Here is a 24,915-nt window from a genome sequence, read left to right on the forward strand (position 1 = left end):
GATTTGGGTTCTTTGACATGGAAAATTTTATAATTAAAAAATCTAAAAAATAAAAAGCTTTAGTGCATGTTATACTATAAACATTTACAGTAAAGAAACATGTGGTATTTGGTGATCATTGGTAAATGTGGAGACAATAATAAGGAATATAAATGTGTCCAAGACCAATTTTCTCATCCTCCTCAACAATTTTCAATCATTGTTTAAGCCCTCAAGGAACTAACATTTTTTAAAAATTGCCGGAAGGGACATAATTGACTGTGACACTCAAGATGGCTACCAGGTAAGCAGTTCTTATTTTTTCTCTATAGATAAAAGTTGAAATTTTGTTTGTCATAGTACCTAGACAACTTTTGAGCTTTCATTACCGAAACATGAGTTTGTAAATGCATATATTTAATGTAATATCATGTTGCGGTAATGATAATTTTTGATAATGATAATCTTAAAAATTTAAATAATTCTATAGGAAATATTTTTTAAATCCTCTATAAATAATGTTTATAGTAAGTTCAGACATTAATCTTAGAGGTGCCAAAAAAATTGGCTTCAAGGGCTTTTTAAAAAATCTGATGCTGGACACTTTCTAAATCTGGAATTCGTAAGAATCACCCAAATGGGTTTTCCTCACTGAAGGTCTGCCTGCAATAAAAATGAGCAAATAAAATATTTCATGAACCCTAGCTTACTTATAAAGTAAATAGCCATGTAATGTACATGATAATGTACAGGCAGCTGGTTGTTATTGTGAAATAAGCCCTTTCAGTGTGAAACAAGACTGTCGGGGTTATTTCTATGACAATAAATTATCCATTATATAATCATGTCATTGACCACATACATTTTACTTATAACAAAATAAATAAAATGCCAAAATAAAAGTAATGCCAAAGGACACTATCTATAACAGCGTATTTTTGTGCTGGTAAAATGTCAGGACTTCCTTGCAGGTGCAGACAGGGAGAAATCCAAATCGAGGTGACCTTCCTTAGCTCCCTCTCTTTTCTTGGCCCTGTTGCATGACTAAGAGCAGGCGTGACTGTGTCTCCTCACCCAGACTGACCTTCCATCTGTCTGGCCCCCAGCTAAAACCAACCCCACATCCCTCACTCGACCTCCTCTGCCAGGCGTTTCTGCACCTGCAGCCCAAGGGCCCAGCTGAGAGCCGGCGACTGAGAGACCCACAAAGCTATAGCGGCACCCTTATCTATCCACTGACACATAATTAACATCAGCCCTGCCAGCCCATCCATGCTAGCCCATTATTAAAACTGTTTACCCTGGCGTAGGCCAACGTGTACAGTAAGACCAAGCACAGGCCAGCCTCCTCCTCCCGTAACAGGAGGTCGGTCTATAAACACTCCTCTCTGGGTATTAGCTCACATCTGTGGGAGAAGCAATTTAATAAATTCACAAAGATGACAAAGCACTGATTGGGTTGCAACATTTATGTAGGAAATAAATGTGTGTCATGCTGAATAAGATTATAATGATAATTTACTGTATATACAAAATTAAGCTATTTCAGTGTATTTGGCAAGAGTTGCAATGGTGCAATGACGTGTTATCCTCAGACATGTTTGCAAAGTTTTTTTTCCAAACTTAAACATGCATCTCCCTCAGACTGTAAACGGAGCTCAGACGCACAAAAAAAAAACACGTCAGCCGCGTCCTACGTCATCCGCATCACTGCAGTCACGTGACTTTAGTCTCTCGCGCATGCGACATGGACAGTAAACCGTGTATAGATTTTCAATGAAGGGTCAACAAGCTCTCAGACTAAATATAAAACATCTTAACTGTGTTCTGAAGATAAACGGAGGTCTTACGAGTTTGGAACGACATGAGGGTGAGTCATTAAAGGGACAATAAATAGGATTTACCCCCATCTAGTGGTGAAATTGTATTTTGCATTCAAACAAACAGTGCTCTCTAGCGCCTCGCCTTTCCAAATGCGTGTTGCAACTACGGTAGCAGTTATGTAATGACATATCTCCTTGTCCGTTTAAGCTAGTTCACGCGTTCTGAACGAAAACGCGTTTGTGGAAACGCACAGGTCATTTGACACCAACGAGGACATATTTATGAATAAAGACGTTGATTTTGATTAATAAAACACTAATCCTACTTACAGTCCCTTTAATTACATTATTTTCATTTTTGGGTGAACTATCCCTTTAATAAGTTTAATGCAACACAAGGATATGGCAATGCATTCGCATTATATAACTGATTTATTACAGTCTTTTTGCTGTACCCAATGTATCAAATATGCGAGGCCAGAGATTTGTACCTAAAATGTAAAACATTACATTAAGGCTTGAACTGTAACCGGGAAAAAAAAGGTGTCTGCAGTAAAATATTACGCACTAAAACGTAACTGCTTAATGCATTTACCCCTCATTCCCATAAGCACCTTAAAGGTGCCGTACAATGAAAACTGTATTAACCTAGTCAAAGATAAATAATAAGAGCTCTGTAAATGGTAATGATAAATCGTGAGCCTCAAACACGATTGTTTCCTCCTTTTTATGCAAACCTCATGCATGCAAAAGACTTTCCTCATGCTGGAAAACAGACAAATCTCAACATTAAACCAACTGTGACGTTACAGTTGAGATGTACGCCCCCAACATTAAATTACACATTACATTAATTACAATGTTGTTACAACACTAAAAACAAAGTTTACTGCTAAGTTAACGTTATATGCTAATTAGTCCTATATGATAACGTTTAGGCTGAAGTTATACTATTGATGTCACAGTTACTTTTGCAGGTCAATAATGGAAAACACAAACTTACCATTAACAATTTCCAAATAATTAATTATTCCTCAAATTCAATATCTTCATCTGATACAGGCTCAAACATAAGGTCTGATTACACACACACACAGAGCTACTGAAAAGAGCCTGCTTTGTGAAACAGCCAATCAGAGCAGAGCTCAACGTTATTATTCATGACCTTTCAAATAAGGTAATAATAGACCATCTCATTCTAAAGGCAAATCCTAGGGTTGTAAATGGACATCTCTGGATAATTTTTGCACTTAATAAGCCACATATCTTCTATGTACAGTACAGGCCAAAAGTTTGGACACACTCACTCATTCTTTATTTATATATTTTTCCACATAACAGAATAATAATAAACTCGTCCAAACTATGGCATAACACAAATGCAACTGTGGGAATTAAGTTGGTGACTGAAAGCATCCAAAATAAATCAAAACTCTGTTGTATTTTATCATCTGAAGTGCAGTCACCCTTTGCCTAGAAATTGCAAAACCATACTAGTGTGATTTTATCAAGAACCTTCTTGAAGTTTTAAATTAGACTGAATTTTAAAGAATATTGAAGGACTTCAAATTTAATCTGGGCTCTTATTGACAGCTTTTTCTGTAATATTCAGTGCAAGTCATCTATTTCAAAAATAATATTTTTATATAAAATTTTAGTTTTCTAATAACAGAAATTAATCTGTTTGGCACAAGTATAGTTTTTTCTAATTTCATGCATTTAACCATACACCTTCAGATTAAAAGATTTTTTAAATCATATTAACATTTAAGTCAAGTTTGTCCAAACTTTTGGCCTGTAGTGTAGCTATCACAGAACAATTTTACATATTATTTCAATGCATTCTTTGGCACCTTTAACCAACACTCTGAAAAGTGAGAAAACCACCTTGCAATTTCCTTTACAAGTCGAGTTGAGCTGTGGTTACAGGTCGAAAGGTTGTAAAAGAGTCAGACTGCAGCCCTGTGTCGTTGCTGTTCGTGTTGTTTTTGTCAGGCTGAAGCGAAATTGATGTAATGCCATCTGACTCAGCTTGGCTCAACACTCAACGTCCATCAACCGAGCGCCGCTCATGTCCGCCTTTGCTAATCACATGTGCGATTACTTTTCAAGCAAGTCAGCAAGTACTTTTTCAATTTGCTACTGTTCTACTCCTTCATACATCATTTATGATCGAAACCATCTTATTTTCACCCAGGTTTATGCAAATTACCGGTGGTTATTACCATAACAGCTGAAATATGGAGGCGGAGTGTGTGGTTGATTTTATCTTTAATGCGCCCGTTTGAGATGTTATACCCTTTAGATATTTTAATATTTTTTAAAAGGGAGCAAAGAGGCAGAAAAGGGGCATCGATTCTAATGTAAATCTCTTTTGTGCATTTAAAAGGCAGTTTGCTCACTTCTATGCTACTGCCGACTGCTGCCAAGATGAAGGATCTTGTGCCAAAAGCTCTACATCACCAAACTGTAAAAGACAGAGCTTTTTTCTTTTACATTTTTCTGAGCTTGACTTTGCGTAGCCTGTATGAATAAAAGCACAAACAATAGTAAGTTGGTACTTTTCCAAGACACTTTGCATATAAAGTGCTGTGCAGTTCAAAAATAGCACGAGTCGGTCCTCAGTGAAATGGTGATTTAAGCTCATTTTAACTAAGAGTGCAGTCCATCCAAAAGTGGTCATCCCCATGCCCTATTCCTTGTAAAAGCGAAACACTTTGAAGTGGAAGGGGCATAAGGAACAAGGATCAAAAACCGTCGAGATTATACTGTACTTTCAATGTCTCAAGAAAGAGAAGGATAGAAGCAGTTTTACCCTGTTGTTTGTTTTGTTTAGCCTCAACATGATTAAATATCATTATTTGTGTACATTTTCATTCATTAATAATTTTCAAGTAAATTACAAAAAACATTTTGCAGCTTCCCAATGGGGTGGTCAAAAATCAAGGACTGTTACCTCAGGCTACTGTACACCATCATAATATTGATTATGTACCTTCAGAGCATGCAGTCATGTATTGTCAGATCCCCCTCTTCGGGAATTTCTCTGTCTATTAATGTCGTTTCATCTCTCTATGATTTTTCTTTCAGTGGCTCTGCCCTCATTCAGTGGCAACAGGCACGGTTAAGTGGAGCGGACGGCCTGCCTCAGCCGAGAGGCCACTGAATAAATATTAGCTCAAGGTCACGATCTGTATTCATACTGGGCTGTGCATAATCATGAGTTAACCCTTATCATAACCAATTCTCGGTCTTAGCAAAACCAAAGTCTTTGCTCCTCCAGCTGCAAATCAGTGACAATTTTATTCTATCTAGCCAGACATAAAAGAACCAAGATATTTTAGTTCATTCGTCTAGACTGTGTACAGGGTACAAGAGTTCAAATTCAAGGACCTTTCAAGGACTTTCCAGGTCCAATACCCTCAAATTCAAGGACTAAATGTGGGTACACATTATAAGTAAGAGCAAGGTTACATCGTGTTACCTTTTGAGATACATTGTTACAGTTGCCTTTCGAGGGAACTCGCTCTGCGTCACTGCGGTGACACTTTGGGGACGCCTCCAGGGATAAGTGCGTCTGAATGTGTTTATCAAATTCAACCAATGGTGAGAATTAAAGACAAAGACAGGGTGTAGCGGGAGCCAGGAAGTATATCGCTATCTGAAATAACTATTGCCAAAGATGGCGTTACAGGGACGCAGGAAGTACAGTATGACAAGAGAGACGCAGCGTCTCGTTCCCTTCTCAGGAAACAACAGTTACATACGTAACCAGAGACATTTTCATGTGTCAAACACAACTATGCAAAAAAGCATTTTGGTATGAATCAACATTCGCATACAGAAGATATAAGCATTTAAAGCGAACAGTTAAGCACGTGTGCTTAAAAGGCTAGAATTTTTATATGATGTTATTACACGGCTCTCTGGAATGCTTGATTCTGATTGGTCAGTTGAGACATTTGCAGGTTCGTTCTTTTGAAATAATAACCGCTCCAAAGTAATAACGCATAGCCGGTACTACTTGTATGTTTAAAATCCCTCCGCGACAACAAAGATTACTGTTTGGCACCATCTTGTGACAAACACTGGACAACCACAATTAACAATGGAAAAATTTGACATTAATTTTAACATGTACAGAAAAAACTAAACATTTAAACAGTGGATAGAAGAACGAACAACGACAAGACACAGCTGAACTTGACAAAATAGGGCATGACAGCTACGAAGCCAACACACACAAAAAAAAAACAGAATGGGCATTAAAACTTCTCAAAGACTGGCTAAAACAGAAAATAATGGAGACAGACAAGTATGAAGCAGAGGATCTTAATAAGGTATTTCGATCATTTTATGCATCTGTGCAAAGTTTCGCAGAAAGGATAAAAATGTTAATTTAAAACAAATATGCCAATAAAAGTTTCAAATTCATATTCATGTCTAGTTTTTTCTTATGTGGCAAGTAGCCGTGTAATAAGCGGGATAATTCAGTTTGATACAAGACCCTCCGCTTCCTGATAACTACCGGCTGCCTCTACATTATCCCTTACTTATCCTACACTACACAGGGAATTATATGGATTTGTTTTCCAGAAAACTTTCAGCACTTTCAATGATCTGTATCTATGTATGTATGTTTTCAAAAACGTCCCAGGGCCTTGAATTCCCCCCCCCCCCAGATTTACAAAATTTCACGGATTTCAAGGATTTTGATGCGATACACTAACAGCCGATAAGTACAGTATCTGAAGTTTACACTGTTTAAAGGCACACAAGGCAAGTCTGAGTATTATTTCTCTACTAGCTCCCCCTAGTGTCTGGGAGTTAATGCGTTCTATATCTAAGACTATACGAGACTGAAGGACACCGGGTCGGATACAGCGAACTTGCAAGTGGGGTATTCTTCCTACAGACGGTAGGGGCGGGCGAGAGAGTCTTCATTCGTCATGTAATGAGTCATTTAACCATATACCGACTTACGAAGATGATTTATTAACATAAAAATGCTGCCTTGTGTCCCTTTAATGTACAGTTATTTGGGTGTGGCTATTTAGGAAGACACTGATACAAATGATCTGTAAAAATTATGAAAAAATTCTTGATTGGAAATAAATGACTGGAGGTCATTTGGTCACCGCCAATATAAATGTCAGAGTTAATAGAGCTTCAGCTCAGCATTATGTTAGCAGTGCAAAGTTTAATTCCCCATGAACACACACACAGATACAATACAACTTGAATCCACTGTAAGTATCAGTGGGTAGCACTGTTGCCTCACAACAAAAGGATCCCCGGGTCGAGTCTTAGCTGGTTTGAGGAGGTCTTTCTGTGTGCGGTTGACATGTTCTTCCTGTGCACAGGCCCGGATTAAGTGTAGTGCCCTAGGGTGACCAGATTTAAAGTGCCCCCCCCCCCCAAAAAAAAAAAAAATATTTTAAAAGTCTAGTCATTCAGGGCTTCAGGCTAACTTCTTTGTTATTAGGAGCACTGTAGCCTCTGACTGAAATTTTTAGAAAATATAGGGCACACCTTTAATCAGCCTGCAATGCAATTATTCACATTTTCCCCCAAAAAAACGCATTGCTGAAAAATACTAAATAGACTTAACTTTATGCAGTTGCTGCACATGTCATTATGCACAATTTATGAAACTTTCAGGAAAAAAATGGTACAATGGGCTGCATTTATATAGCGCTTTCATAGACCATTGGCCATCCGCTTTACATATTGCCTCACATTCACCCATTCACTCACACATTCATACACCGACGGCGGTGACGGCCACGCCAGGTGCCATTCAGCTCGTCGGGAGCAGCTGGGGTTAGATTTCTTGCTCAAGGACACCTCGACACTTGGTCAGGTTGAAACAGGTATTGAACCACCAACCTTTTGATTTGTAGAAAACCTACATGAACCACTGCCCCCCCGGAATAGGAAGTTATGAACCAAATAATCATACAATCCCCTTGACTAATTCTAGGCATAAGATATATACATATACAATAAGTTATATCCAGAAGGCATATTGTAATGAGAAGTAGCATTGCAATATACATACTTGTATCCTGTACATGTTTCTCGTCTTTTATCGAGTTTTCCTCAACTGGGCACTGATGTCTAAGTCCTTTATTCTCATCTGTATTATTTTTGGTGTTAATGTAGACTAGAAGTTCTCCCGCTCTCTCTATCTGTCATCTCTGCAATGTCTAATTTTAAACCTGCGCGGGCGCGTCTTCTGGCGGATCAGAGTGAGATGTGTTGATTTTCCCGGTCTGCGTAGACCCATCTGTAAATTTAACTGAGTGCATGGTGACATAAAACGATTGATGTGTCATGCAAATGTGTGGTAAATACCAGATCGTGCATTCTGGATTTTTGTCACGGGTGCCGGCACATGCCCGAATACTTGTAAAAAAAAACCTGCTTGCGCTGTGTCAAAAACTCTATTTGGTCGCAATCTGGAGCCCTTGGAGCCCCCCCCCCCCCATTGCCTGGTGCTCAGGGCACTCGCACAATCAGGTCTTTAGATAATCCGATTATGCTAAGCTATGCCTGTGCATATTAAAAAATGTTGGGTTATTTTAACCCAATTATTTATAACCCAACAGTTGGGTTTGTCCGTATTAGACCTAGTATCACTTAGCCATATGTGAAGGTCTGGGAACCATGCCTGGTTTGAATGGCCAAGGACCACCCAAGAGGCCATATGACTAACATGTAAAGCAACCAATTACATTTCGCTTTGTGCCGCGTCATGTTTTTAGGGCCATGGAGATTTCGCTACAGTAATGGCACTTTTCCATTGCATAGTACCTCACGGTTAGGTCGGGTCAGCTTACTTTTGGAGACATTTCTACTGGGTACAGTACGTAGTACCCATAAACTGTAAAAAATATGGACGTAGTGTCCATTACGTTACCCATAGATTTGTTAAGAGCTTTTTTGAAGCCAATAGTAGAGGCGGGACGTGGGTGAAACTGAGGTGGCTTGCTGAAAATCCAACCATCATTTACATACATCTCTAAAAATATTATAACATTATAAAACAAGTTAAAATATATCCTATACTGTTAAAAATGCGTCTTTCTCATTTCGGCCGGGTGGCGCGCGTCCCCACTTGCCGTGTGAACATGGACTCGCTATTCTCCGAGATGCACTTGACAGCCTTTTGTGCAGCAAATTTTTTTTTTTTTTTTGGAACGACCTAGTTAAGGCGGTAGGGTTTCTAAGCTTAGGCTTGCCACCTGAACTGAAATGTGCTGCAGGAAACCCTGAAACATGACAGCTTTCTTTCTTTCTCGATCAGCGCATGGTGACATAAAACGATTGATGTGTCATGGAAATGTGTGATCGTGCGGGGTTTTTTTTTGGGTGGACTGTTAAAGATCGCAACACACACGTCTCACGGAGAAAATTTTCGGCCGAAAATGGCCCAAAAGAGCATTTTCGGCTTTTAGCCGAAAGACTTTTATCACCGAAACAATACGGCCGAAATGTTGTGATGACGCAAACAGAAACCGCGACCTGCACATTGTCAGAAGCAACATGTATGCGGCGTGGATGTATTTAACCGCAAAAAGGCGCTAAAGTACGCACAGAGGAACCTGCGGTTGTGTCCGGTGCAGACGTGATCATCACAGTGAGTACGCACTTCAAAGATCAGAACTCTTGATGTGTAAACTTTAGAGAGAGTCGCGCAAATGTGTCTCATACTGTATAGTCCATTAACATACATGTGCCGAATAAAGCAATGAAAAACAACGTAACATTTTTATGCTGCGCTGTTTGGGATTCGCCTTCGTTCTCTGTGTGCGCGCGCGCGTTTAGTGCCCTCGATAGTGCACACACGAGTGAGACGCAAACAAGCGAACGTAAAATCTTTGTGTTATTGACAGGGCACATATAAACAAAATTCTCTCCAAAGTATTATTTTTCTAATAAAAACATTTGTTTATGTCTTAAGTGTATGTATAGATTACAGTCATAAACCAGTCTCTGCTTATTTAAAGAGACAGTAACCTCAATTCACCTACTTAAGTCTAACAAAGAGACAAATAGCTCTAAAAATAATAATATCATATTTAATTTATACAATAAAGACAGTGTTATGACTCATTTAATTCGATTTCTGTATCTAATGCTAATGTTAGCCCTTATTAATGTGCAGCTTTGTTCTTTTTTTATAAATGTTTGTAATTTCTTTTTGTTATTAGATTTTCCCCACCCCCTTTTTGCTGATCTGAAAAATAATCCGATCCGTGCCTCAAAAACTGTAATGTGATCTGAACCGTGAGTTTTGTGATCTGTCACACACCCCTAGTAAAGTTAGTACACAGTGATAGCCATAAATGCATTTGTACTAATAATTGGCATAATAATTTATTTCGGTGTTTCGGTTTCGGTTTTTCGACCTTGGTTTCCTTATTTTCGGTTTTCGGTGCATCCCTAATCCGTATATGAGACTTCATTTGACCAAACTATGGATTGAAACAACCCAGCATTTTTGGATGCTTTCTGGTTTCCTCCCATAGTCAAAAGATGTGCAGTTACTGGGTGAACTGGAGATGCCAAATTGTCCATCCCCAACTTGTACTGTATGTGGAATACTGTGTGTATAGATTTACATGGATGTGGACTGATTCTCACCATGAGTATAGCTACAAATGTTGGAATGGCGTTAATAAATAAACAAACAAAAGAGTCAGATGCATACTGTAAATGTAAATATAAGGGAGTGCCAAATGCATGATACCAAACTTTTGTGTACACCTCTGCATGTGGGTATGGGAAGCTTTTGAAATTGGGAAGACCAAATCCAGGCCTGTAAGAGGTTAATATAATTTTTTTGTCAGTAAAAAACACCCTTTACTAGTGTTATAGTTCTCGAGACCGGTCCACTTTTGAAAGGTCTTGGTCTCGTCTCGGAATCAGACAAAGAGGACTCAGAATTTTACTTCAAGACCGGTCAAGACCACAACTGATGGCACATTACGAATTTATTTTTTATCATTAATTTTATGCAGTTTATTCAGGTTTGGCATATGATGTTGGCATTGTTTAAGCATTGTTTAAGTTTCTCCCAATGACAATTTTTCTTATTTTATTACTAAAAACACCTCCATTGTGTTAAGTGGATGGCAAGCCATGGAAAGACAGTTCAGAATAAATGGTTAAGTTGATTTCAGCTCCTTAGTGTTTGTTCACTTTTATTTGCTTATAGACAAAGATAAATTCCCACATATCTGCAATGCCTTTGATTATTTTATCAACTTTACTGATGGCATACACACACACACGCACGCACACACACAGACAAGAAGTGCCTAATCATATGCATATTCCACATTTTATCATAAGTGTTTTAATGCAGTGACTTGCACTGGTCTTGGCCTGTCTTGGTCTTGGTCTTGACTTGGTCTCGACCCCTTAAAGTCTTGGTCTTGTCTCGGTCTCGGCCTGTCTTGGTCTTGGTCATGACTTGGTCTCGGCTTAGGTGGTCTTGACTACAACACTACCCTTTACACATGACTTTTTTTGTTTTGAGATATAGCACTACTGTATCAGGGGTCAGAAAATATAATAACACCACTTACTTGAGCCATAAAAGAAAGTTCACTTAACTTGTGAGGGAAAATGTAGGTAACGTAAGATAAAGCAGAAACCACAAAGCCCCGATCTGCTAGTGTGTGTGTGTGTGTTATCTTGATTCACAAGTGAGAGGAAGTGAACAGAATAAAGGGAAAAAGCAGTAGAGAATAGCTTTGACATGTTCTCTTTGAATTTCACTTATAATGCACTCTCTACTTTCTCCTCCTCCCCTCCAGCTCCCACTCTCGGGTCTGAAACTCATTCAAATTTCTTCTCCACGGGGGTTTATAATAAAATGGTATTTAACCACGCTCTCTCTCTTTCTTTCACCCTCCCTCTCTTGTGCATCCTACTCTCTCCTTGTTTGCCATGCACCAGCTCACTTTTTAATTCTTTTTCCATGCATTTTCTCTCTCTCTCTCTCTTTCTCAGGTTTACAGACTACACATCATAGTCTTAGGCTGCATCCGAAATCACATACTGTGACAGTAGGTACTGAATTAGATGAAGTACCTACTCATTGTGCGTTACAACAGTAGGTTTATATGGATAGTAAGAATGAATTCAGACGTAGTATAGAATGGAACTTCAGGATCTTGCTGGAAGTAGTAGGTCATCGGGTACTTTCGCCTACTGTTTTTGGAATACTATGAATTCGGACATACTGTACTACTTGTCTCGCCTACTGCTTTTCGCCTACTGTGTAGTATGGTAGTAGGTGGTTTTGGACGCAGCCTTAGCCTCAGACGTCACACTGAACATCTGATGCATACTGTATACAAAACACTTATGTGGAAAGACTTCAGCAGATTCGATGTCGTGATCTGATTGGTAGATTACACAGGATTTCTGAGAGAGAGATGCACAAAGCCGTATGAAAAAGAAAGCTGCCGTGTTTACATCAGTGACAGTATTCTTCATCAAGATCGAACAAACACTAAATTTCATATATTGTTGTTATACACTTTCGTGAATAATTTCACAAAATGCGTGTCAGTCTCTTAGCCTTTTGGGCAGTCCTTGGCCATTCAATGCAGCTATGGTTGCCAGACCTTCGGTATGACTAGACCAGTGGTTCTCAAACTTTTTCAGTGTGCGCCCCCCTTGTGTATGGCGCATCTCTTCATTACCCCCTTAATGAAAATGTATGACATAAAATATTGTAAAACTTAACATTTGAATTAAACAATACATATTAAGTTATACAATCTAGTGCAGCTGGTTAGTAGCCTTATAGTTCTGAGGTTTAATTAGACAAAATTCATGATAAATTATATACTTTATAAAATGTCATAAAACTGGGGCCCTCTGGCACAATCTCGCGGCCTCCTGGCCCTTAGTTTGAGAACCATTGGACAGGCAAAACTGTAAAAAAAGCATTAACATTTTTAAGTCATTTCAACTTTTTTATCTTGAAATAAGTCATGAGTTCATGAGATGCTGTAACTTAAATGGACACATTTTCCATCTCCCCTAGAGTTAAACATTTGAGTTTTACTGTTTTGGAATCCATTCAGCTGATCTTTGCATCTGGCGGTACTTGGTAGCATAGCTTAGCATAATCCATTGAATCTGATTAGACCATTAGCATCGTGCTAAAAAATATTAGATTCGAAATTGTTCCTATTTTAAACTTGACTCTTCTGTAGTTACATTGTGTACAAGAACTTTGCTGCTGTAACATGGCTGCAGCAGGCGTAGTGATATTACGCACTGCCCGAAAATAGTCCGCTTGGTTACTTTCAATAGCAGGGGACTATTTTCAGCACTGCGTAATATTATTGCGCCTGCTGTAGCCATGTTACGGCAAGTCCTTGATGATTACGCCGGGAATGAGAGTAGTTCCCAGCCATATCGGCCTTGAAAATCGCAACTTATAATTTTTCGTCGGTCTTAGAACACGATGTAACTACAGAAGAGTCAAGTTTTAAATAGGAAAAACTTATTAAAACTTTTTGGTTATTTTTAGCGGTAATGGTCTAATCAGATTTAATGGTTTATTCTAAGCTATGCTAAAATTTATACTGCCAGACCCGGAGATCAGCTGAATGGATTCCAAAATAGTAAAAATTAAAGGTGACATAGCATGATTGAACGTGGTGTTTATCCTTGTTTTGTGATGTGACATTTTTTGTTTGGGTCTGTGATGCCTTAGAAGCTTCCTAAAAACCTCTCTCAAATAGCTCTATTAGGGTGGGGGATTTAAAACAAGTGATTTGGCTCCCCCTACTGGCTTAACTTGCAATCTCATTACTGATTGGCTGACATTGCTGCCACTCAAAAAATATAGCCAATTATTTTAAAGTGGAGGGGCAGTGAGATGCCTGTGATGTCATACGCATCAGTTTTTCAGATTGGGCCGTTATCTGGCTGACATTTCTAAAAGAGGAATTTCTACGAGACTGAGATGTTAAGCATGTCTAGCACTTTTTGTATGTTCGTGAATGCGGGTAGACTACCATTATTCAACAAAGACAAGGTAAAAATGGTTTTTCATTCTCTGTCCCCTTTAAATGTTTAACTCTAGGGAAGCTGGAAAATGACCATATTTTCAAAAAAGTGGAGTGTCCTTTTAATAAACAAAGTTAAAATAACTTAAGCTAATTTAACTTTATTTTCAGAATTTACAGCAACTCATTACTAGTCAAAATATTTTTTTTAAACATTTAGAAACGGTTTTGCCTCCTGATCTTATGAAAAAAGTTGATGGCTAATTTGTATAAATTCATATAATGTGAATCTTACAAAAACATCCAACTATGAGAATAAAGCTATAATGAATCCTCCACCCCTAAATTCACCCATCACTGAGGTGAAAACAGACCGCACAAATATGTACAAATTAGATTGTACAAATTCATACAAACAGCCACCTCATTAAAAAGTTACGAGTTACCATGAGATTGTGTTGTTCTCTGTGCTATTTCCAGGCGAATATCAATGCTGAACATGTTAACTTCTTTATATAAAGTAAGACCATTCTAGATAAATTCAATAACTCATGCATTTTCACTAGCTATACTGGACATTTCTGACCCCAATGTACAGTATAAGCGCTCCATCTTGACCTTCCACTCTTGCATGCATTTAGATCTCATTTGCTCTGCGGGATCAACTCTCTGACATCTTAGTATTCCTAACACACCTCTCCATCCATCCTTCATCATAGCTGCCCAACCTGCTGTTCGTCTCCACCCTGCATCTCAGCATCGTCCCTTCCACTTCCTTCATCACTCACCTGTGTCCTTATCTCTCCCTCTTTCGCACTAACTCTCTCTCTCTCTATCTTCTTGTCAGTCTTTTCTCTCTCTAATTGCTCTCTCTCTCCCGCTGAGCTCAAGCCTGGAGGCTAAATGATTTTCACTGCAAGAGACAGAGTCAAAGAAAACACAAAGCCGTTTGGAAAGAGACATTCTGCAATTATTACTGATGATCTCGTGCGCAGCATGTGCATGCTGCGACTGTTGCCCCTAAAATGTTCTTGTCTTTGTAGCTCCCTTCTTTATTCTCATTTCTACTCATTTCCTCTGCTTTTGCTTTATATTTAATTCTGTTCGGATGCGCATTGAACAAAACAGCTCGTTGGCCGTAATTTCAGGAGCGAGAAGCGACTGATCATGAGTGTGTGGACTGTATGCCATATTTGGCCACCCAAGAGACACACCCCATTAAAATGCCAGTGACGGCAACTACCTACCCTTGCCAATGCCAAATACATTCGAAACGCTCACAGAGTGCTCAAGAAATGAGAAATATAATGAGTCAGCATGCAAGCACAGCACAAAATTCATTTTGACAAGTTTGGAGCTCCACACACATGATTCACCACAAATAATGCAACACCATGCTCCCGTTGAAGAGTTAGAGGCTTTATCAACAGATTGCCTCAGATCCCGAAACAATGCAGTGAGCTTGGTGAGAAGCACAGGTGGATTCGGTGAGCATCAGTGAGGATTCCTCATGACAGCTCCACGGGATGCAGGGCTTGGGAAAGGAGCGCAAGGGTTCAGGCGACTGACTGCGGATGCATTGAGATTTCTCTAAGGGACAGCTGGAAAGGCGAGTGCATTACATTACAGGTTCCCTGTACTACCATATCAGCACCTGAGCATAAGGTAGAAACATAAGGGCGGGTAGACAATTATAGCATCTCAAACAGGGATATTACTAATGCTTTACAAGACCGTGTTTGAAATACACTGTGACCAAATGTACACAGTCACCTGAATAACGCACCCCCTATTTGTGCTGGTTAAGCATTACATTTCAAATGCGTGGGCATGGGAGCTATCCAGTCTTTTGTAAAAGCTTTTCACCCAGATGTTGGAACAAAGCATCAGGAATTAGCTTGCACTGAGACACAAAATGTTGAGCAATATGGGCCTCTAAAACTGAAAAGCCCACCTCATGAAACCTTAAATGACAAATGGGACACTGTTCAGCCTTGTTAACCTCACGGGCCCGCGTGTGATGATCGTACACAGGACCGCAGGAGCACGTCAAGTACACCATTTGGGACGGAGCCTACGTGAGAGTGTAGCCGAAATAGCCGAACCAGTTAATTAATAAGAGGCTGTCCACCTTCTTTGGTCACGTAGTGCATCAAATTATCAGAATTATTATTGGGGGTTTCAATATTCATCCAAGTGGAGACCGCTGAGCTGCCCTGAAATTACAGAAATCAAGTATTTGTGAGTGTTTTTAAATGGATCTTGTTAAGTATTTTGTAATGCATCTGATGGTGTTTTTAAAGCACTTTGCATGAGAGGATTTTGAAATTTGATATGAAGAAAGTAAAAGATCAAAGCTGTTTACAGAATCTTGTCAACAGAGTTTTTCAGGGCTCTATGAGGAGGCTTCTGAGGTACTACAAGACATAAGTGAACTTGTTATTAAACAAATATTTATATAGAAGTAATGGCTGTGCTTCTCTTTATTTTCATCTTTCGCTCTCATGCCAGGGATGTTAAATGTACCGATTTGTCAAAATGTTCCTTAATTAAAAAATATGAGTCAAAGTAAAAAATGTAGGGGTGGGCTGTCACTAGCAGGGGACTATTTTCAACTGCTGCGTAATATCATTGCACCTGCTGCAGCCATGTTACAGCAGCAAAGTCCTTGATTATTACGCCAGAATGAGAGTATAGCCATATCTGCCTAGAAAATCGCAACTTTTAATTTTCTGTCGGTCTTAGTACACAATGTAACTACGGAAGAGTCAAGTTTTAAATAGAAAAAATATCTACAGTATTTGGTTTTTTAGCGTGATGCTAATGGTCTAATCAGATTCAATGGATTATGCTAAGCTATGCTAAAAGTGGTATCGCCAGACCCGGAGATCAGCTGAATGGATTCCAAAACAGTAAAAAAAAAAGATTTAACTCTAGGGAAGCTAAAAAATTTGCATATTTTCAAATAAAGTGGAGTTTCCCTTTAAATATTTTTTGAATGATAAAGCCAAAGCCAAAAAGCATTACTTTGTGCACCCTATTTTTGTGTTTAAAATGAAGGTGTGCTGAAGTATTTAAAAGTAAAAAGTAATTATTTTTTATAATGACACTACGACATAGGTAATCTTCTCATTAGCGCAGTAGCTTTGCTCCACAAACTTTGAAAAGCGGCCTATTCAATCACAATTTTTGACTTTAGGTCAAAGACTGTCGGTTGTGGTGACTGAAGATGTGCTTCTTTACAAGGATGAATTACCACAGTTGGGGCCAATTAGCTCACATTTTACATTAAAATGGATCCTTATTGCCAACTTTAATTAAAGTAAAGTAAAACTCACAGAGACGTGATCTGATGTGTTAGCTCATTAAAAAAGAAAGATTCCAAGACTTAAAATCTACATATTTCATCAGACATTATAACGTAAATCTATTGTATTGCATGATAATTGTAGGTTTTGAAAGTCTGAAACACTGAGCCAGAGACCATGTCTAAACTTTGTCACATCTTGTAATTCAAACTAAAATTTATATTATCACATACTCAAATGTCACTTGAAACTCGTATGAATTCTTTTGGAACGCGAGAGGACTTCTAATCAAAATGTCAAAAGCTGCTCCTTATCATACAATGGAATATGCAAGAAAAAGATGGTGATCAAATTGCAGCTGTCAAGTTCAGCTGCAATTTTACTTAGTATGTTAAAAAATGTTTGGTTCATTATTAGGTCAGATCTGACTACTAGACAACTAGACTAATAAATCTTACACTTAAAAACAACTATTTTGTTAAATGTTACATCTGGGTATGCTTTGCTGTATTCCATCTAGACCAGGGGTGTCAAACATGCCGGATACAGCCTGCAAAGGTGTCCAATCCGGCCCGCATGATGATTTATACAGTTTTATTAAATATTAAATACATATTTTAAAAACCCTTTCAGGTGGGTGTCTAGTTCATTTTTAATATGAGAGACTTGCGGAAAGCAGCAAAACGCGGAACATAGACTAAACACGGTGCCCAAAAATCTTGCCGTTTTATTGTTACCGCTCCGCTAATGATCCACTGATTCCGGTGATCCACTTCCGACTGCTAAAAGTGGTAACAACTTAGCAAGCAAAAAACAACAAAATATCCACATTCTTTGTATTAACGTTACAATGCTTGTGTCACGGCTAGTCCGTGACATGTTTTGTGTTTTGCACTCATCCGTTTCACCTGGACACTCATGGACTAATTACGCCAACACACCACACCTGTTGTATGTTTGATTGTGTTTGTATTTATATGCCTTTGTTCCGTCAGCCTGTGCCGGATGATTGTCATTACCACCTTGTCTGTTCCTGTGTCACATTTTGATGTTCCTGTGTTTTGCTACCTTTTACTCCTCGTGATATTATTTCCAGTTTTATCATTAAATGTTATTTTTTTTTCCGAACTCTGCGTTTGTGTCCTCCCTCCACTCCCGCGTCGTGACAGAATCATCCGGCCAGCATTGGACGCAGCGAGTTCGCGGAGGGCGGCTCCCCCAAGAATTTCGTCGAGGGGGAGTAGTGACATCGGGGTTCGTATTCCATCATCCCCGATGTCTCTTGGGGACCACCGTGAGCGATCGCTCGCTCCTGCGGGCCTGCGGGAGGAGGATCGGCCCAGGCGGTCCCCCAACGGTTGAGTCGTCGTCGACGGTCCCTCGGAGGACCACCGTCCCGCTCGTAGGGGGATCCGGAACGGACCACGCCCGATCATTTCCCCGGGGTGGCTACCGAGTGAGGGTCTCCATTTCCGCGAGGGGACGGGAGATGACTTCTGGGGGGCCCCTCATCGTCGACGATTCCCAGAAGGGGGGTAATTCGTCTGCCTCGGTTCTCGGAGCGATTGCTCCGGTTCTCCTGGCGCAGTCCGGCCCACCGTCCTCCTGTTGGTTTCGTCCCGGCGGCTGCCGGCTTCGCCAGGGTCCCCAAGCCCTCCACCCCTCCCTTGGACTCTCGCTACCAGACTTTGTTTTTGTTTTGTTTTTATGTAAGTGTCTGGTAGCCACTCGTAGAGGGAGGGGTTATGTCACTGCTAGTCCGTGACATGTTTTGTGTTTTGCACTCATCCGTTTCACCTGGACACTCATGGACTAATTACGCCAACACACCACACCTGTTGTATGTTTGATTGTGTTTGTATTTATATGCCTTTGTTCCGTCAGCCTGTGCCGGATGATTGTCATTACCACCTTGTCTGTTCCTGTGTCACATTTTGATGTTCCTGTGTTTTGCTACCTTTTACTCCTCGTGATATTATTTCCAGTTTTATCATTAAATGTTATTTATTTTCCGAACTCTGCGTTTGTGTCCTCCCTCCACTCCCGCGTCGTGACAGCTTGTCTAATTGATTTAATGTTCCCTATCAGATCTAAGTTAATATAAACACTAAGTGTTGTTGTTGTTGTTGGCACACTTTGTAGACAAAAAATAAAAAAAAACACAAATGCCTTCACAAAATAACGACAGAGAACGGAAAGAGAGGCTGCTAAAGGCAGTTCAACATTGCAAACATGGATTCAAAGCTCCATCAACATATTGAATATTTAGCAGATTGTCACACTTTAATTCTTGTTATTATATTTCCCATTATAATCACTTGTCTAAGTTTATGCTAGTAATATAACACATCATATTTATAATACTTTATTAAAACCATAATAATAGTACCAACCCCTATAGTGCCATTTTTGGTTTTGGCCACTGCCTCATCTAGCATTTTCATTTTCTAAATGACTGTTCTCATTACAAATATATTCAAAAGAACAGTGAATGGTTTATAAATAATTTTGGCATTAAGGCAAAAAAAGTTAAATTAAAGCTTTTCAACCTAAGGTCAGTGGGTGTTGTACAGATGTAAATTTGTGTGTATAATACAGTATGAGTGTGACCTTATGAAATGTAGTTTTCACAGAGCTGTGTGTTTCTCAAGTTTTCTTGCTGAACAAACTAATTAATTGGTTTGTTTAGTTAATATTAACACAATTATCAGCACACTAAGATTTACAAAAAAATATCCAGCCCTCACTTCGTGGCGTTATTTACCATCCGGCCCTCAGCCTAAAATGAGTTTGACACCCCTGATCTAGACAAAGTGTTAGCCAGGACTATAAAACTATTAAAAGTACCTGCATATATAAGAGGATTTCAGATGCAAAACCCTTTAAGTGCGTCTGACATGTTTTCTTGTAAACAAGCATTGTTTTATCAGGCTCTAAAGTTTAGGTTCAGTAATTTCACTTTAATGGCAATGAAAAGGTTTTTAGTCATTAATTGAAATTTCTCAGTGTTGGGGGTAATGCATTACAAGTGCATTACGTAATAATATTACTTTTCTGAAGTAACAAGTAAAGTAACTCATTACTTTTCAGTAGCCTAATCATTAATTAGATGTAAAAAAAACAATGTACGTGCATTAAACTGAATGTATTAACGTAGAATTACACACATTATGCGTGAACAGCTTCAGTCAGAAATGGAGATGTCAGACTAGACATTTTTGTGATGGAAATATTCAATTTCTGAAAGCAGAACACCTGCAAAGTAAGAAAAGTAACACAAAAGTAACTTAAAAGTAACATAATCATTACTTTCCATGAAAAGTAATGCAATTAGTTACTTTTTTGGGGAGTAACTTAATATTGTAATGCATTACTTTTAAAAGTAACTTTACCCAACACTGACATTTCTTACATTCACAAATGTCACTTTAGACATTTCATTGGTCTTTTGCAGCAAAACCCTTTAAGTGCATGCAAGATTTGTGGCGAAAACATCCACTTCTAAAAAAAATCCACTTCTTTGGACAAGAAATACTGTAATAAACAGATGCAAAATCATTCAACAATTCAAAAGAAATCACAGCTGGTTGTGTAGATGCATCTCTCGGTTGACTTGCATTATCCATTTATTCAATATTCCTGTGCAAATGCCACATACAATAGTAAAAACTTCCCAAACATGTTGCTGACAAAACAACCGTGCCATTGTGAATTGAATTTGTAAACTAAGACGTTTCAAATCAAACCCAATCAAACAAAACTCAAAGGAGCGGGACGGGCTAGAAATTTAAATAGATAATCAGAGACCCGCAATACACAAAAGCACAGATTATAGTGTTTGCAGGCACTGAATATATTGCTTCAAATCATCCTCATGTGAACTTAAACTAAATCACAGCACCTTAATTTCGTACGTTCCTTATTATGCCTGTTAGAGGGTCTAGGGAGATGCAGTTTCACCAGATCTGCATTACGGCAAAGTTTATACAATACAAGAGTACGATTTGTTTCCGTTTGGTTTACACCTTGGCATTACTTTCACATACCCGAGATGTGGTAATTTATGTTCCTGCATAAATATGCAAATACACTGATTATGGAATTACAGAGGAGAGGATCATTATAAAGCCCATGCGTATATTCAGGATGTTTAGAAAATTAATCCTTTGACATTAACGTAAAAACTCTTTGATTATAGTATAACGTACAGATAATTGCATATTGCATATTACTGATGCTAAAGTAACTTCAGTCTATATATTATATGGATGGTTTGAGTATAACTATGAACCAGAAATGCAAACGCTGAGTATGTGATTAGCTGCTTCCTGTAGAACGGGTGTGCTGTAGTATTTGGCACGTTTGCCGCAGGGCTACGGGTTCACTTCAGCTCTTTATTAAATCATAATCATCTCAGTTATTAGGGCGCATCAAGCGCACATCCCTATAGATTCTCATAGCAGCAAGCTTAAACGTCCATAAGAGCATTAGGACGTAAAAATGCATTAGGCTCTTGCATGCACACAAACACGACACTCAGTCCGGTTTGGCATAAGTGTTAGAAACCGTGAAGAATGCTCAGTGACCAGGACCTGACAGCGACTGCACTGCCACCTGTTAAGCACACAATATTGGCTCTAATGACATAGTGGAGTGTCCATCTGTGCCATTGGACAACATCCCCTAAGGCATTCTTATACTTGTAATACCCCATTCCTTCTCTCTCTGGCTTTCTCTTTCTCCCTAATGAAGATCAATGTCCTTTTACCCGCTCTAAACAGCCATTCCATTTGAAACGTAGTGATCAAATGTGTCTGAAACCATTGGGTGGATGTATACGGGTAAGGAGCTGGGTATTAACAGCGCAGGGTTCCATTAAATGCTGGAGGAACAAACTCACAGACAGAAAGACAGTCCCTGAAGAGCACGCAAGAGGGATTTCTATTCCCGTAGTGTTGTCTGACTGCCGCAGGCAAACACGCAGAATCATCATCATTCATTTACTCAATGTATTACCCCAATGCCTTTCCCAGCCATTTAGCTAGCTCAGGGAAAAGGTAAAAGGGGGGTACTATGTGCATTCTATTAACTATAATCTAACAAATTTCTATCCTCATTTTTGACATCCTATCTGAATGTGCACTGTGGGAAGTGTCAGCTTGCAACCGTTATCGTAAGTTTGAATGTCCACAAATTGAACTTTATCTTAGGCATCACAATAATCCATAAACAAGGACAACAACACAATAAAACAAATATACATGAACAATGTGCCCACTGAAAATGCATGCTAAATAGGAATCTATAGATTGAATGCACCGTAAGTCACTTTGGATAAAAGCATCTGCCAACTGCACAAATGTAAATACATGTGAACAATATTAAAAATACCTCAACATTACACTTCAGCATACACACTTATATATATTTGCATATTATATATACTTATATGCATACATAACCACACCTACACATATTCATATCTCAGCATTTTATATTCCAATGACACATTTACATGCTTAATGTTTCCTCTCTCTAAAACGATTTTTTAAAGGTAACAGACGAAAATGAGAAAACTCCTTTATAATAAGCAAAGTTTTTGTTTAACTTGTGATATGCATTACTTACGAGGGTATATTTCTTTTTAATCTAGACCTGAAAAGTGCTTTTGTTGGTGTTACCCAATGGTTGATTCAGTCATATTAAATAATATTTGTGATCTGATTACAACCGTTTAAATGCAAACTTAATTTAGACGTGACCACATAAATCACTTACTGTTGGTAACCTGAGAAAAAATCATTTTCAGACTTGATTTCCACACTTTAATTTGTGTTAACAGTTTTGATAAAAACTATTTTTTCTAAAATGTGGAAAATGTAACTATGACAAATTAGCAGGTATGGTAAATATATTATGTGTACTGTAAAATTACCCAAAAATTAGCCAAATATCAAAATTACCCTATGATTTAATCACCCTTAAGCAATTTGAAATACACAAGTCCATTATCGCTCAGGCAGCACATTTGGAGTTATTTTAGTAAATGTTTTTGCTCTTCCAAACTTTAAAACAGGGATCATAGAACAACTTCTGACTTTAAACCCCAAAAAATTGCACCCATCCTCAACATGCCTCCAAGGGGTTAATAAAGGTCTTCTGCGGTTAATCGTTTCCATTTTTTTAAGAAAAATATCCATATTTTAAACTTTTTTAACTGTAACAACTAGCTTCTGGTAAAGACGCCATCATGGACTCACGCGATTCATTTGAGAGTTTTAGCGTAGTCTGTATTAACCCCTTGGAGCCATGTGGATTACTTCTGTGAAGGATGGATGCACTTTTTTGGAGTTTAAAGTCAGAAGTTGTTCGATGAACCCTGTTTTCTACCATTATAAAGCTTGGACGAGCAAGGACATTTACTAAAATAACTCCAAATATGTTTGTCTGAAAGATGATGGACATGTGTATCTCGGATTGCTTGAGAGTGAGAACATTATGGGGTAATTTTGATATATGGCTGGAGTATCCCTTTAATGCCATTCCAACATCTATGGCAAGAACTGATTAATCCATACACAAGTTGATCCATACACATGTTGGGGAGGGGCAATTTGGCATCTCCATTTCACCTAACCTACATGTTATTGGCCTGTGGGAGAAAACCGGAGTACCTAGAGTAAACCTACACTGACACAGGGAGAACCCACTGTGCCACCCTGCATACTTTAAAGGATTAGTCTATTTTCTTAAAAAAAAATCCAGATAATTTACTCACCACCATGTCATCCAAAATGTTAATGTCTTTCTTTGTTCAGTCGAGAAGAAATTATGGTTTTTGAGGAAAACATTCCAGGATTTTTCTCATTTTAATGGACTTTAATGGACCCCAACACTTAACAGTTTTAATGCAGTTTAAAATCGCAGTTTTAAAGGTTCTCAAACGAGGCATAAGGCTCTTATCTAGCGAAACAATTGTCATTTTTGGCAAGAAAAATAAAAAATATGCACTTTTTAACCACAACTTCTCTTCTTCCTCCGGCTGTGTGAAGAGGGGTCCATTAAAATGAGAAAAATCCTGGAATGTTTTCCTCAAAAAACATAACTTCTTCTCGACTGAACAAAGAAAGACATCAACATTTTGGATGACAGTTGGGTGAGTAAATTATCTGGATTTTTTAAAGAAAATGGACTAATCCTTTAAGTCAAGGGGAGGGTCCGACACTATGACCTTCCAGAATTGTCGTGCTTTAACAGCCTCACGACAAAGCTTTAGGTTTTTAGGATGAGAATAGCAATTGCTCATCATGGCACAAACTGTAGCTTTAAGCTTTAATAGTCTATGGCTGATTAAGAGTCTGATTGAAACATTATTCTGTGACCCGCAGAGCACGGCTTCCCTGGGATTCAAACTGACAGTACAGTAAGAAATACAGACTGAGATAATGCGACTAATGCCATTAAGATCAATGGTGTGATAAACATTCAGTCACAATGTGCCGCCAGAGATGTTTTTCAGTCACAGCGTGGACAGAAACACGCTTTTCTTTTCAATTCGCTGTCTTGTGAAGGTCTTATTGGTTAGTGATCGCTGAAGTTCCCGTGCCAGATTGATTCTTCTCACCTCATTATTCGATTAGGAACGCTGCTAATTTAGATGTATAGGAAATCAATGTCTATTAACAGTTGAACGCAACCAATAGAAATGTAGTTTTTTCTGAGAGGAATTTAAAGAGGACCTGCTAAGTCAATATAGCTTTGTTC

General features: G+C 38.7%; 1 protein-coding gene across 2 annotated transcripts in view; it reads right to left on the minus strand.

Annotated features, from left to right (window-relative positions):
- The window catches only part of cdh24b (cadherin 24, type 2b), a 192,877-nt gene that overhangs the window by 84,113 nt on the left and 83,849 nt on the right, over positions 1-24,915 (minus strand). The window lies entirely within an intron of this gene.

Source organism: Paramisgurnus dabryanus, chromosome 6 (assembly GCF_030506205.2).
Source record: "Paramisgurnus dabryanus chromosome 6, PD_genome_1.1, whole genome shotgun sequence".
Lineage (NCBI taxonomy): Eukaryota > Metazoa > Chordata > Actinopteri > Cypriniformes > Cobitidae > Paramisgurnus > Paramisgurnus dabryanus.